Raw genomic sequence first — 13,608 nt, 5'->3', positions numbered from 1 at the left:
AGTAAAATGGAGTAAACAGGAATCCGAGACGAAAGGTCAAGGGAGACTAGCCAGACAGGGAGAGCACTGTGTTCCCAGTGGGAGGCGGGAGCTGGAGTTGGTGGAGAGAGATTTTTCAGAACAGGTTCGGCCAAACACTCCATTTTAAGTGACTTGTGTTCTGTGACGTGAACTCCTTCCACATCTGCCGAGCTTCTGTAAAGTCCGCTTAGGTGATGCCTCTTTCCTGTGGCTTCTACATGCAGACGCCATGGGAAGTTAGTAAATCCACACCTGCTCTAGCAGGGAAGGAAAAAGGGTGGCATACACAAAGTGAAGGGCCCCCCCCCCCCATGAAATGCATGGCCCTCTGAGAAGCCCGCAGCCTGAAAGGACAGTCTGTGCTTTTAGCACTGTATCTGCAGAGGCAATGGGAGGAATGAGGCTTTCGTGGCACCAGAAAGGGGATTCCAGCCAATGTCATCTGAATTCGGAAGGACAGTGTTACACAGAGGACTCTGATCAACCTTGTCTGTCTCTCCAGCTTTCACTGTTTTCCCTGCTCAAAAGCATTCTCATTTTACCAGAACCCCACTTCCTGGTCTTATTGCCTTCTCTTTCCAATCTGAGCTTCATTAACTACTACCACATAAAATATTTCTTACTACTTTCTCTCTGCCTTCTAGTTGTGGTTTTTAAACATGTTTAATATTCCCCCTTACAAAAATTATTTCTAGCACCCCTAGATCCTGCCAGTAACTACCCCATGTCTCGACTCCCTTTATTTTCATTATTTTGTAAAGTTTCTTTCTTTTGAGAGAGACAAAGACAGTGTGAGTGGGGGAGGGGTAGAGGAAGAGGGAGAGAGAGAATCCCAAGCAGGCCACATGCTGCCAGTGCAGAGCTGAATGCAGAGCTTGAACTCAAGGAACCGAGAGATCAGGACCTGAGCCAAAACCAAGAGTCGGATACTTAACCGGCTGAGCCACCCAGCAACCCCGCCCCCACTCGGCTCCCTTAAAAATCAAAAATCCTCAAAGAATTTTTCTTACCAGATGTGGTACCTCTCTACTTCCTGTTCATTTCTTACTTCACTCTGACTTAGACTTTTGGTACCGCCACTATATTGTAATTTCTTGTCAAGATCAACAATGATCTCCATCTTGCCAAATTGTATGGCCAGTTGCCAGATTCCAGTTTTCATGACTGTTTGGCACAGTTCATCATTCCCTCTAACTAAAGATAACTTTCTCTTGGATTTCAGGATACCATGCTATTTCCTCCTGAATTCATTGTTCATCGCTTCTCTTCTTTATCGGCACCTCTCCATCTTCCTAAACTCTAAATATTGGCATGGCTCGCATCTCAGACCTTAGCTATTTCCTGTTTTTATTTGTACAAATTCCCTAGGTTTCTTCAACTAGTATATGGTTTTAAAATTTATCTAGACACTAAGATACTTCAAATTTACACTTTTATCCCGATTTTCTCCTGAGTATCAAAGGTGAATGTTATCCTCAACCGCCTTTCCAACATTCTCTACTTGGAAAATGGCATCCCAAATGTAACTGAATTCTTAATTTCCTTCCACCCACAAACCCCCTTCCCATCTTCCCTGTTTCAATTAAGGGCGATGCTGTGGGCCTGGCTGTTGAGGTCATATCCTAGCTATCAAATTCTTTGCATCCAAGCCCACCTACATTCTGAAAGCTGAGCCTACTGGCTTATCAACCCTGCTTTTAAAGTATTTCCTCCTATCCAAACACTCTCCCAGTCTCCATACTACTATAAACAGGCACCAGCTCACAGCAAGAGTATTACAGTAGCAAATTTATGGCTCCCCTTTTGCCCCTTCCAGTGGATTCTTTAGGCAGCAGCCAGGGTAGTCTTTTTACATATAAATTAGATCATACCACTCTCTAGTTCACTAACTACCTACTGACTTCCTGTCACACTCCAAATTCCATTTAAGTTTCCAAATCTCTGCACAATCTAAAGCCTCTCCTTCTCCAAACTTACCTCTTATATCATTCCATTTTCTTCTCCACCATCTAGCAATACCTCAAGTGTACTTTCCTCTGCCTGGATACTCTTCCCCAGATCTTCTCTGGAATCTCCTTTTATTTTATGAATGTCCATATTCAAACAAAACTCCTTAGCAAGGTCTTGTCTGATCAACCTGTGATAGGCCTCCTGATAAGTCCTCATGTAACTGTTTCTTTTTCTCCATGTGCTACTTGACATTATTTCATACACTTATTTGTTTATTTTGTGTCTCACCTGCTAAAATGTAAACTCCATCCATACAACTCAAGGCCAAAAAATATATGTATACAAACAATCCAACTAAAAGTGGGCAAAAGACGTGAACAGACATTTGTCCAACGAAGACGTCCAAACGGACAAGAGACACATGAAAAGATGCTCAACATCACTCATCGTCAGGGAAATACAGATCAAAACCACAATGAGATATCACTTCACACCTGTCAGAGTGGCTAAAATCAACAACACAGGAAACAACAGGTGTTGGCGAGGATGTGGAGAAAAAGGAATCCTTGTGCACTGTTGGTCGGGACGCAAACTGGTGCAGCCACTGTAGAAGAGAGTATGGAGGTTCCTCAAAAAATTAAAATAGAATTGGTGCTTGGTCCAGTAATTCCCCTACTGGGCATTTACCCAAAGAATATAAAAACACTATTTTGAGAAGATATATTCATGCCTATGTTCATTGCAGCATTATTTACAATAGCTGAGTTATGGAAGCAGCCCAAGTGTCCATCCATTGATGAATGGATAAAGAAGATATGATGAATATATATATATATATGAATATATATATGAATATATATATTGATGAATATATATGAATATAATATAATATATGAATATATATATATATAGTATGGATGAATATATATATATATGGATGAATATTATTCATCCATGAAAAATAATAAAATCTTGCCATGGATGGAACTAGAGTGTATTATGCTGAGTGAAATAAGTCGGTCAGAGAAAGACAAATACCATATGATTTTGCTCGGGTGTGGAATTTAAGAAAAAAGAAATGAACAAAGACAAAAAGGAGATAAGCCAAAAAGAAAAAAAAATACTGTTAACTATAGAAAATAAATTGGTGTTTGCCAATGGGGAGCTGGGTGGGGGGATGGGTGAAATAAGTGAAGGGGATTAAAAAAACATTCACCACGATGAGCACTGAGTAATATCTAGAATTATTAACTCACTGTATTGTACACTTGAAACTAATATAACACTGTATGTTAATAATACTGGAATTGAAAATTTTTTAAATAATATGAATAAATAGTTATAAAATAATAACTTAAAAAAATAAAATGTGAACTCCATGGGAACACTGTTTCCTCACCTCAAAAAAAGTCTTCAACAATGCATTCTTCTAGGGGTGCCTGGGTGGCTCAGTTGGTTAGGTGTCCAAGTCTTGATCTCAGGTCAGGTCTTTATCTCAGGGCAATGTGTTCAAGCTCTGCATTGGACTCCATGCTGAGTGCAAAGCCTACTTAAAAAAAAATGCATTCTTCTAGAGCTCCACATTGACTAAACCCAATTGAAGAAGGCAAGAGAGTTCACTGATGTGGTCTGTATAGGCCAAATTTACAGGTAAAGAATAATATGGAGAGGCGGAAGGTGGATCTCAAGGTAAAAATGGAGGGTATCTAGTAGAGTCAACCCTATGTCCCCTGTGTGGTGGTCCTTTAGCCACCACAGTTATCTTTCTGTCCAGTGAAAAGTTTGGGGTTGACTCTACACATGGGACACACCTCAGGGACAGAGCTACACTGTCATCACAGAGTGATATCAATTTGATCATATTTCTCCCTAAAACTTAAAACATTAGCCATCACTAATGTACTTCATGGAAGTGACTGGGATAAGGAGAGGACAGAAGACACAGGTAACATAAACGTGGCCATTATGCCCATTTCTATAGCTGCCCTTGAAGCCTCTGAAGGTAATCAGTGGTGGATGGAACAGGTCAGATATAGTCAATCTGCCAGAAGAGGGCTCTATAGGGGATGATCATTCACTGAGTCTCAGTGTCGGTCTTTCCTGTTTACAAATTGTGTGTTCAACAGTCACAACAACCAGGTAAGTTTTGGTGAGACCACGTCCGTTTTCTCGAGCCTATCCATGTCCTCCACCCCTGCCATCATGCCCACTCTGCACATAGGCCTACTGACTAGAGAGTTTATCAAAGAGGCTATGGTGTGCACTCACCTGCCATATGAATATTTCCACATCCCAGGACAACTCCCTAAGTTTCATCTGTGTACCCCTCCTTCAGACCACCTTTTCAACAACCATCCAGTCCTGTTTTTTCTTCAGTCCATGTCCGGCCTGCCAGCCCATTAACCAATGCTCATGAATCAGTGTAGATTTGTACTTAAGGCCATCTCTTATTTCACACAATGCTTTTAATCAGCAATAATGGCGTCTCGGATAAACCTGATTGGCTGTGCAAAGCTTCACACAACATTTTCAATTTGAGGTTGTAGCCGCTGAGATTTCTCTCCGTGGCTGCCTTCAGGGCCACCCCAGAGCGGAGCAGAAGTGCAGCAGACACAGAAGGAGACGAGGCCTGTGCTTTTTCCTCTTCGGTTAATTGGTCATTGGGAAATCCCATGAGGCCAGGGAATTGGGCTGAGAGGGAAAATGGCAGATGATTGGGAACAAGTATCCTGGGAGTCTGAGTTCTTGCCGACACTATTTACTTGTGTTGTTTTATAATGGAATGTTTGGAGTGTGTCAATTTTTCTGAATAAATAGGCTATATAACACCCATTTCACAACAGTTAGTTCTTTCATACATCATGATTAAGCATGCATTATCTACCAGGGACAGTAGTTATCTATGAGATTCTTTTTAGAAGGAGAATAATTCTTGGAATAATTCTCAGTACAAAAGAGAGTGACTTTACTCCAAAGCCCCAGGGACTTGCACTGATTCCCCTTCTGGGTCTTGCAACAGACTCTCTCAGCTCATGGGGCTTTTGGGGACGTAGGGCCCACAGGGCAGGGCAGTGGAACCTGCTGCTGAGCCTTTAAAATTTTCATTTTTGCTTGGTTGGTTGGTTTTCCCACAGGCTTCACTCAAGATTATCAGTCTTATTGGTTACAGAGATAAGTAGGTCAAAGTAGCGTGCCCAAATATGGATGTGTTGCCTCTAAAAGCCAAAAAGGGCCACTAAACGTTGTATTTCTTTATATATTGTATGCAATGCAAGACTTACCACTGTAGGAGAGATCTCACAAAGACCCCTGAACCCCAGAATCTTCACTGGTATGGCAGGTCCCTGAATCACTTACCCCTTGACACACATAAAACTTGCAAAGGCATCACAGAGATGTCCTGCTTCTTTCTTACTGGGTCTGGTTATTTTAATTTCATCAATTTAATGGGTATTTCTGATGTTCTGTTGGTTATCAATACAATCCAGTTTCCTCCAGACCAACGTTGTCCAATAGAAACACAAAACAAACAGCAAGTGCTAGGTACACTTGATACTTAATATTTTCTAGTACCCCCCCTTAAAGAGTAAACATACACAGATGAAATTTGTTTAATATTTTATTCAGCCCAGTGCATCAACATGTTATTCCAAAATGTGACCAATATAAAAAATATTAATAACGTTTAAAATTTTTTCATGCTCAGTCTTGGAAATCTGGTATGTATTTTACTCTCACAGCACATCTGTAATTGTCCCAGCTACATTATTAGTGGTCAACTATGTGGCTAGTGGCTAGCAAATCGGCCAGCACAGCCTTAGGCAATATGATGACAAGGGGCAGAGCTGTTGATGAAGGTCTTCCTTCCATCTTTGCCACATTCTGAGTATCTACTGATATCAGTGGGGAAAATACAGTGTTTGATAGTAAATAGGTATCAGGGGCTATGTTTATTTCTGCAATAAAGACATAACATCTGGAATCACAGATGCGGTCGCATCATCACCTGATAAGGTTTGCAGCACTACAGAATCTTTCCCCACGATCCATCTGCTTTTGTATTGTCTAAAAAGGTAAATTAAATGGAAATATGGTAGGAATAACTACTCCTGCACCTCTCAATTTGTTGATGGTAGCAAAATCTATGTGGTTTCCTTAGGAATGTCGTGTTGCCTTTGGTTTACTATCTTGCAAGCTATCTTGATACTAATCATGTCTCTTCTCATTATATATTTGGGGATTGGGGAAGTAACCGCAGGATGGGTCTACACTCCTAATGGACTCTCTCTGGGATGAACTCAAGCCAACACTCCACCCATCACGTGACTTCCATAAGCTCCCACTTTGACCAGCGTACTACAGGGGTATTTCCAGTTTCCGGGTATTAGCAACAATTTAAACCCAGTACTAATAATCCTTAGAAAATCTATGTTTTTCTTTTTTCCTAGGGCAGTCACCCTGATAAATGGCCGAGGTCCCTCTAGAGAAGGTTTGTGAGAAGAATCACCATATACAGAGTCCTGTCTCAGTCGGGTCTCCAATCTAAAAACTGACTTAGGTCTGAGAACTAAATAAATAGTCATGAATCTCCACAACCAATTCATTGTGAGCCACAGAGAGGGAGCCACATTGGAGGGGGTAACACAGACCCCGGGTTCCCTGTCTTTCCTCCCCCCAATCTCTTCTCAATGTTTCCTATACGTGGAGGCCAACGGGAACCCAGAGTGCAGGTAAGCACACTGAAGCAGCCCGTACAGCTCAACCTTCCAGAACACACAGCAGGGCAGAGAAGGGTGGACAGCACACCTGAAGAGGAAGACAGAGGATTTCTAGAACAGGCCCCAACACACGCAGACACATACGTGCACTGGTGTATCTTCTTTTTAACACAAATTAATTTCATATTGCTGCTTTTACACAGGGTGCATCTCAGAGACCATTCTGTATGGATGCACAGGAAAGTTTCATCCTTTTAACTACTGCACATTGGTATCTATATTATGGATACATTACAATTTACTTTACTGGCCCCCTATATGAATAAAATTGGTCCCAAGCTTTGGCCATTGCAAATAGTGCTCCCATGAGTATCTGTATAAACATGTCATTTTACACATGTGAAGGTATGTGTGTAAAGTAAATATCCAGGGCATTTTAATTTATAATTTTGATAAAAACTCACAAAGTGCGTTTCACACTTAATTCTCTCATTCTTTAGAGCAGAGCTTCTCCATGAGTATGGCACAGCATGTTGTATGGTGGCTTCTAGGGGTGTCACCAACCACAGGGCAGAAGCAGGGGATCACCTATATACTGCATTTGGAATGTAAATATTATTTTCTCTGTGGCTCGTGGTGTGAAAAGACACCGTGTTAGATATCTACTACCTAATATGAGCAGAGACGAAATCATTACATCTACGTGATATCAGCTCCCCTTTCTCTTTCACGCCACCCAAACTCCAACGATTAGATGATTGCATTAGTTTTCCCTTTAGGTATTTGCTGATGGATATGGCAGATTGGTCCTACCTGCTGTCCTTCTAGCTGTTTCCCTGTGTTGCAGTGACTGAAAAGCTGAAGCCTCCGTTTTTCAGACTTTTATGTGGTCACCACTCGAGGCGTGATTCAGATTTGACAAAGCAAATGCGCTCTCACGCACGCCGGGAGGCAGAGGTGAGATGGAAATTTCACTTCTGCTGTTTGTGTTGGCAAGCATGGTGGTGTTGCATGGATTTCTGCAGCAGCCCGGTGTCTGGTGACCACTGCCACAGATGTCACGAAGAGGGACCTGGGGTGTTTATTCATGTGTGGTGGGGACCACAGCACAGGCCTGGGTTTGGACCTGGGAACAATAGATCTGCTCAGGGTGGCTTTTTCCCCAAGGTGGTTTCTTAGTTATAGGTGGCGATGTGGCTCAGGGGTCAACGGGTTCCTGATCAGTTCTCGTTTTCTCGACGCCATTTAATACACTGCCATACACCTTTGTTTCGGATTCCATTCCAGTTTATTGCCCTTGGCTTCATCGAGTTTTTGAATTCACAACAATCCCTCTGGGCGAAAGTTTCGTTGTTCTCTTCCAACAATTTTTCTAAGTGTTCTTCATCTTCAGTTTGTTTTCTCTATTCCTTTGCTCTTTTCCTTAAAAAAAGAATCTCTTGGTGCTTTGGATTCAAAGCAGAGTTTTGAAGAAGAACATTTTTCTTGGGCCAGTGGTAGGGGGCAGTTCTGAGGAGGAAGGGGCCAGGGCTTTCAAGCTGAAGGCTCTTAGGAAATCTCCCTGGTGCACAACAAAGTTCCTTATGACACGGACTTGTGTGAGTGGATGAGGTGTCCCGGCCAGAGTGGTCAGGGGCACCATAGCTGCTTCTCACACGGAGACACTCCTCTCTCGCCTCAACAACATACTGCTTCCTGCAAATATGGCGTCTGCCTCATTTCTTCTTCAATCCTGCTTGTCAAAATGAATTTCGGGAAGACCCCACAGCCAGTTTGTGTGCCAAGTTCTCATTGCTTTGAACAACAAATATATTTTTCAGCTATTTCTCTTAGAATATGACACTCACTTTGGAAAACTGAGTGGAGATCTGTGCTCTGGGCATTTTGTCCGAGCTCCCCAGGCTCAGGCATCTTCTCTCTCTAGCTCTGCTGGTCTCCCTTTCTGCTTATGGTCATCCTTCCTTAACTATTGTGGTGTGAGCTTACAGAGCTCTTCCATGTCAATTGAATACGGAGGTTCTCTTTTTCTTTGTTGTTATTAGCAATTTATGCCATTGAGACGAAGGAGCCACATCTGTGTGTGTCCGTTTTAGTATTGGGATGCTAGGTTGGGAAATCCTGGTTGTGCTGTGACTGAGGCAGATGACATGGTGCAGACACTAAAAATCTGAGATGGAGAGAGTGAGAAGGTAATGGGACCATGTTCTGGGGAGGCAGAGAAGAAGGATCTAGGACAAGTCTAGGACCATGCTGTCCCGCACCTTTTCCACATAAAGCATGACAGAATTTGTGCAGCGTGTTGGAACAAATGCACAACGCTGCTTACCTAGATAGCAGCAGCCTAAAGACTTTCACGCCACGCTTCCTCGAAACCAAAGAGATCAGTATCTCAGCACCCCGTGACCATTCTCGGTACAACAATCTGTTCCCGTGAGGAGGCACTGAAGGGGCAGTGGGTTAGATTTGGTGAGAAATGCAACACAGCATTCTCTAATTGGGGACCTAAGCAGAATAACAAAAGTAGTAAAATAGATGAATTTTAGAACAGAGAAGGGATGTGAGATGTTTAGTAACAATTACAGGATTAGCCGACTCTGATTCAAGGACCCCACAAATATTGTGAAAAACCTGATCACTCTACATACATTTCTTACGCAGTAATTGTAAAATGACAAGGAGAATCAATGTCTTCATCCTGGGCTGATTCTGCTGTGGACACATGGGTGAATGTGTGGGTGACACAAAAGGGAACAGGTGAAAGGGAGAAGCAGGAAGTTCAACCCTTTATTGCCAACCACTACACCATCGAGGAGCGCCAAAGACCAGACGAACAAGGACAGATTTGGCATCAAATCCACTTTCTCTCTAATAATTCCTAGTCACTAGGCACCAATGGACACAATCAGTCGTTGTTTTGAGGGAATTCGCATCACATTTTCCATTATACGATTATTATTAAAGTGATATTTTACACATCATGCTTACCTCCTTAGTTTCTTAATTTTTCTCAGTATGCAGGGATTGATTTCCACCCTCTAATTGCTGTAATGTAAGATTTTCAAATCTGAATAGTCTTAAAATGGTTAACCTACATTAAATGAAACATTTTCAAGTAAACATTAGAATTTTTCTTCACAGTGATCCAAAACATTAGGCCAAAGGTAAAAACAAGTATCTCTGTCATCTAATATTAAATTCGTAGTAAGAAGTATGAAACTCTGTAATAGCTGATTAACCAATAAACCAGAATTAATTACTCATCTATGACAGAGCCATTGTTTCAATTGCACATTATTTTGAGAGTTAGAAGAAGTGGGTTGTAATCTTTTTTTTGAGTTTACAAGTTCTGTTTTATTTTTTTAACTATATTTTCTTTTTTTAAAAAATATGAGATTTATTGTCAAATTGGTTTCCATACAACACCCAGTGCTCATTCCAACAGGTGCCCTCCTCAATACCCATCACCGCCCCCCTCCCCGCCCTCCCACCCTGGGTTGTAATTTTTAAAAGAGGCCTTACTAAGAAATGCCAGAAAATATAGTATACCCCTTTTCTTATTTGTCATAAAAGTTATTACCGTTGAAAAATTTGTTTACTATTAAGTTATAGATACTAAACTGATGTTTAACCAGCAAACATTGTGTTCATTCCTATGACATCAGTAATACTTTACACACTATTTGAACTAATGTTAAGTGAGTCCATGTATATTCTCCATACATATTATAAGAAGAGGCTTTCCATTATTTTTTGAATGCTGACTGAAGTTTGCACATTCTATAGCAGCAGAAGAAAATAGCCATCTGGCCAGATAATGCAAACGTCTCTCGCAGCCATATACTTAGAGGAATTTACACGTACAAACCAGATTCCATGTTAAGGGCTTCCATTTTATACTCTCCATGACACTGTGAAATAGTTACTATGATCTTCCATATTTACAGATGAAAAAAATTGAGACTTCGAGAAGTTCAAGAACGTGTCCAAGGTTAAAGAGCCAGGATTCAAATACAGTTTTGTTCCGCTACAGAATAATGGTTCTCGTAAATTCTTATTCTGATAGTTGATGTGGCAGCCGTGAAAATGTGCCACTCGCATATCCTGCAGAAAGCTGCGTCGTTGCCTGATGGCCTTGCTGCTGCCCCCCTCAGATCTGTCCCTTTGTTCCTTAGAATCTCCTCCAAGGGGCAACTTGGGGTCTCGTGAGCTCTCTAGCAGCCTGGCCAAAAATTTCTGGGAACCACACTACAGTCCAAGATGCTTCCTAGCCAATCCCCTTCCTTCCCTCTCTCCTTCCACAGGTGTCAGACCTGAAGTGTGGGCTGAAAGCAATCCCACTTTTTTCCTGCTCCTTCTTTCAATAAATTTCTTGCACAGATAATCCTGTTTTTGTGCATGCTTTCTGGCAGACACAAATTAACAGGACACGTACTGGGAGTGGTCAAAAAAATAGTAAATAAGATGAGAATTTGACAGGCTTCCTCACTGTCTCAACATAATTGTATACAATCTACATCAGCAAGACGCCCAGTATGGAATACATGGAAAATCATGTCCATCTTGTTATCAGAATTTTCTCAATCTTTCCCTGGTAAAAGCATATTCAGGTCCAAATGTGTGGGTGTGTGGGGAGTACCTTGGTTAGGTAAATGATGAGAACTTATATTGTCTTGAAGAGAGCTAATGACCTAATAGTCACGTTCAGGAGAATTACACTGGGGCCCAATCTCAGTGACAATCCCGGGACAGGATGTTGGGGTTCCTTATTTCCCTCTTAGAATAATGGTATGTGAGGCTCGAGACAATCAGTCCCTTGCAGGTATCTCACATGGCCCTAACCCGTCTATGAAGTTCTCAATGAACAACGCACTCTCATACTTTATGCTTTGTTTAATGATACATATTTCCTAGTAGTAGAGCACATTTAAGGGTCATTTTCTTTTCTCTCATTGTGATTTTCAGTGAGACGTTCTACCCAAGGTTACACAGACCATAATGCTAATGATCTCAAGTGAGTAGATTTCCTTGATCATAGATATATGCAAAATAGAACAATGGATTAGTGATGAGTCCTGCCCAAAGGCAACAGGTTTTACTCACTTAGGGAGCCTAATACAAATATATGTATATAATTTATTTCTCTGTGGGAGAAGGGATCCTAAGGGATCCTTTGGAGATAGGAATCTTTCTTTTATACCTAAAATTGATCAGATTGTAAATTGAGGAAATTTTTCCTTAAGTGGCCCTTGAAAAACATTCACCTCGATCTCTATACAGGTTGAGACCAGTTGGGGAAAAAAAACAACGAAACAGCAGGAGCCAGGGGATACATCTAGGATTGAATTTTTGAGAATTTTGATAAAGGAAGCTGGAACTAGATACGCAAGAATTTATTAATACGGAGACACTTTCTTGGGACACGAGGGTTAATACCCTGGCAAGGACCAAGGGAATGGACAAAATCACCATTGGAATGGCCTTTGGAAGCCTGGTAAAGGTGATGTCCAATGTCAAGCAAAGGGAGGACACCTTCGATGCCCTGTCAGATGGAAGAAGAAATAAAAGGCCCAGAGAGGTACATCTGGGATTGAGCTTGAGCAGAATAAGAGAACATGAGGAGGCTTGTTCGGCAGGTAACCCATGGATACCCACCATGGATTTATGAGTGCCCTCCCCCCAGCTCACACCGTTGGCCATAGACGAGTGCAGGTTCCCCCATGACTAATGCAGAAGAAGAAATGGCCAAGCTTGGCTTCTGGACAGGCCCCTTATGCATGTGGGGACGAGCTTGAACTGATGGAGACTTCACCACTACCACAGACAGGAGCCTCTAAAGAGAGCGCAGAGGGAAAAAATAGGAACCGGCAAGGAGTGCTCTTCGTCATTCACCTTGAGTGGAAGGAGAAGGAGTCCAAGGTAAAATCGTATCCAGGCAACTAGGAGGTGGCCAGTGGCCTGGCCTGTAAGGGAAAGGAAAGGGAATGGCAGGTCTGAGGATAGAGACACACAGACAGACATACAAGAGGGAGCACAAAGAGTAAAGATTTTAACTTAACGCCCTGCAGAAAACAGCCACCAGAGAAGAGTCACCGAACAACCAAGTAAACAAAATGACACAGTTACTTGGCTGCAGCCAGACTTTGTCATGGGTACCTTGGAATCGGCATAAGTAGCACCATGAACACATAAACAGGGTGGCTTACGTGTGGGTAAAGATGGAGGCTGGTTATGGACCCAAAGGCATGGGCTCCCACTCACCAACGCTGAGCTAGCTACTGCCACCTCTCAATGTCCACTTGTGAGCAACAGAGACCAAAGCTAAGTCCCTGATATGAAATAGTTAAATAAATGTGAAATCATGGCCACCTGAACAAACCATCTATCCTACTTTGGAAGGGCAGGAATTTATCCTCAAACAGAGACCTATTTCGGGTATGGGTTTGGGTTCCTGGTGCTAATCTTCAGTCAACACCCCTGTCTGGTGCTGCTGACGTGAGTCCTGATTCACAGGCACAGAAGCCCACACGACACAGCCTTCACTGAGGGCGCCTGTGGTCATAGGACCACTAGTCATATCATATACTGCACTGCTCGGAAGCAGCGAGCTTCACAGAGTACTGGAACAATCTTCTAAAAGTCAGCTAAATGCCAGCTCCAAGGCAACACTTTGAAAGGATGAGGCGACATTCCTCACGGCGTGATACACGCATTAAATCAGAAGCTTCTATATATTTGTTTCCCAATAGGAAGAATACGTAGGTGTACTCACCATCTCTCCCCACGACCCACTGGGGGTTGCCGTGCTTCCCATTTCAATAACCGTGCTGGAGGTTCTAGTCCCCAGAGGCTCATATTCTTACAACGGGGCACAACCCGGCTCTATTGAACTGCAAGGATGACCGATGCCAAGGAGCTTTGG

General features: G+C 42.4%; 1 non-coding gene across 1 annotated transcript; it reads left to right on the top strand.

Moving 5' to 3' along the window:
• Positions 1 to 11,332: 11,332 nt before the first annotated feature.
• Positions 11,333 to 11,413, top strand: LOC122211312. The gene has a single exon (XR_006198622.1). It is a non-coding gene; the product is annotated as a small nucleolar RNA SNORD115 (small nucleolar RNA).
• Positions 11,414 to 13,608: the final 2,195 nt, after the last annotated feature.

The sequence above is a fragment of the Panthera leo genome, chromosome F2 (assembly GCF_018350215.1).
Source record: "Panthera leo isolate Ple1 chromosome F2, P.leo_Ple1_pat1.1, whole genome shotgun sequence".
Classification (NCBI taxonomy): Eukaryota; Metazoa; Chordata; class Mammalia; order Carnivora; family Felidae; genus Panthera; species Panthera leo.
The sequence above is the reverse complement of the archived record's forward strand: the minus strand, read 5'-3'. Positions and strand labels throughout refer to the sequence as shown.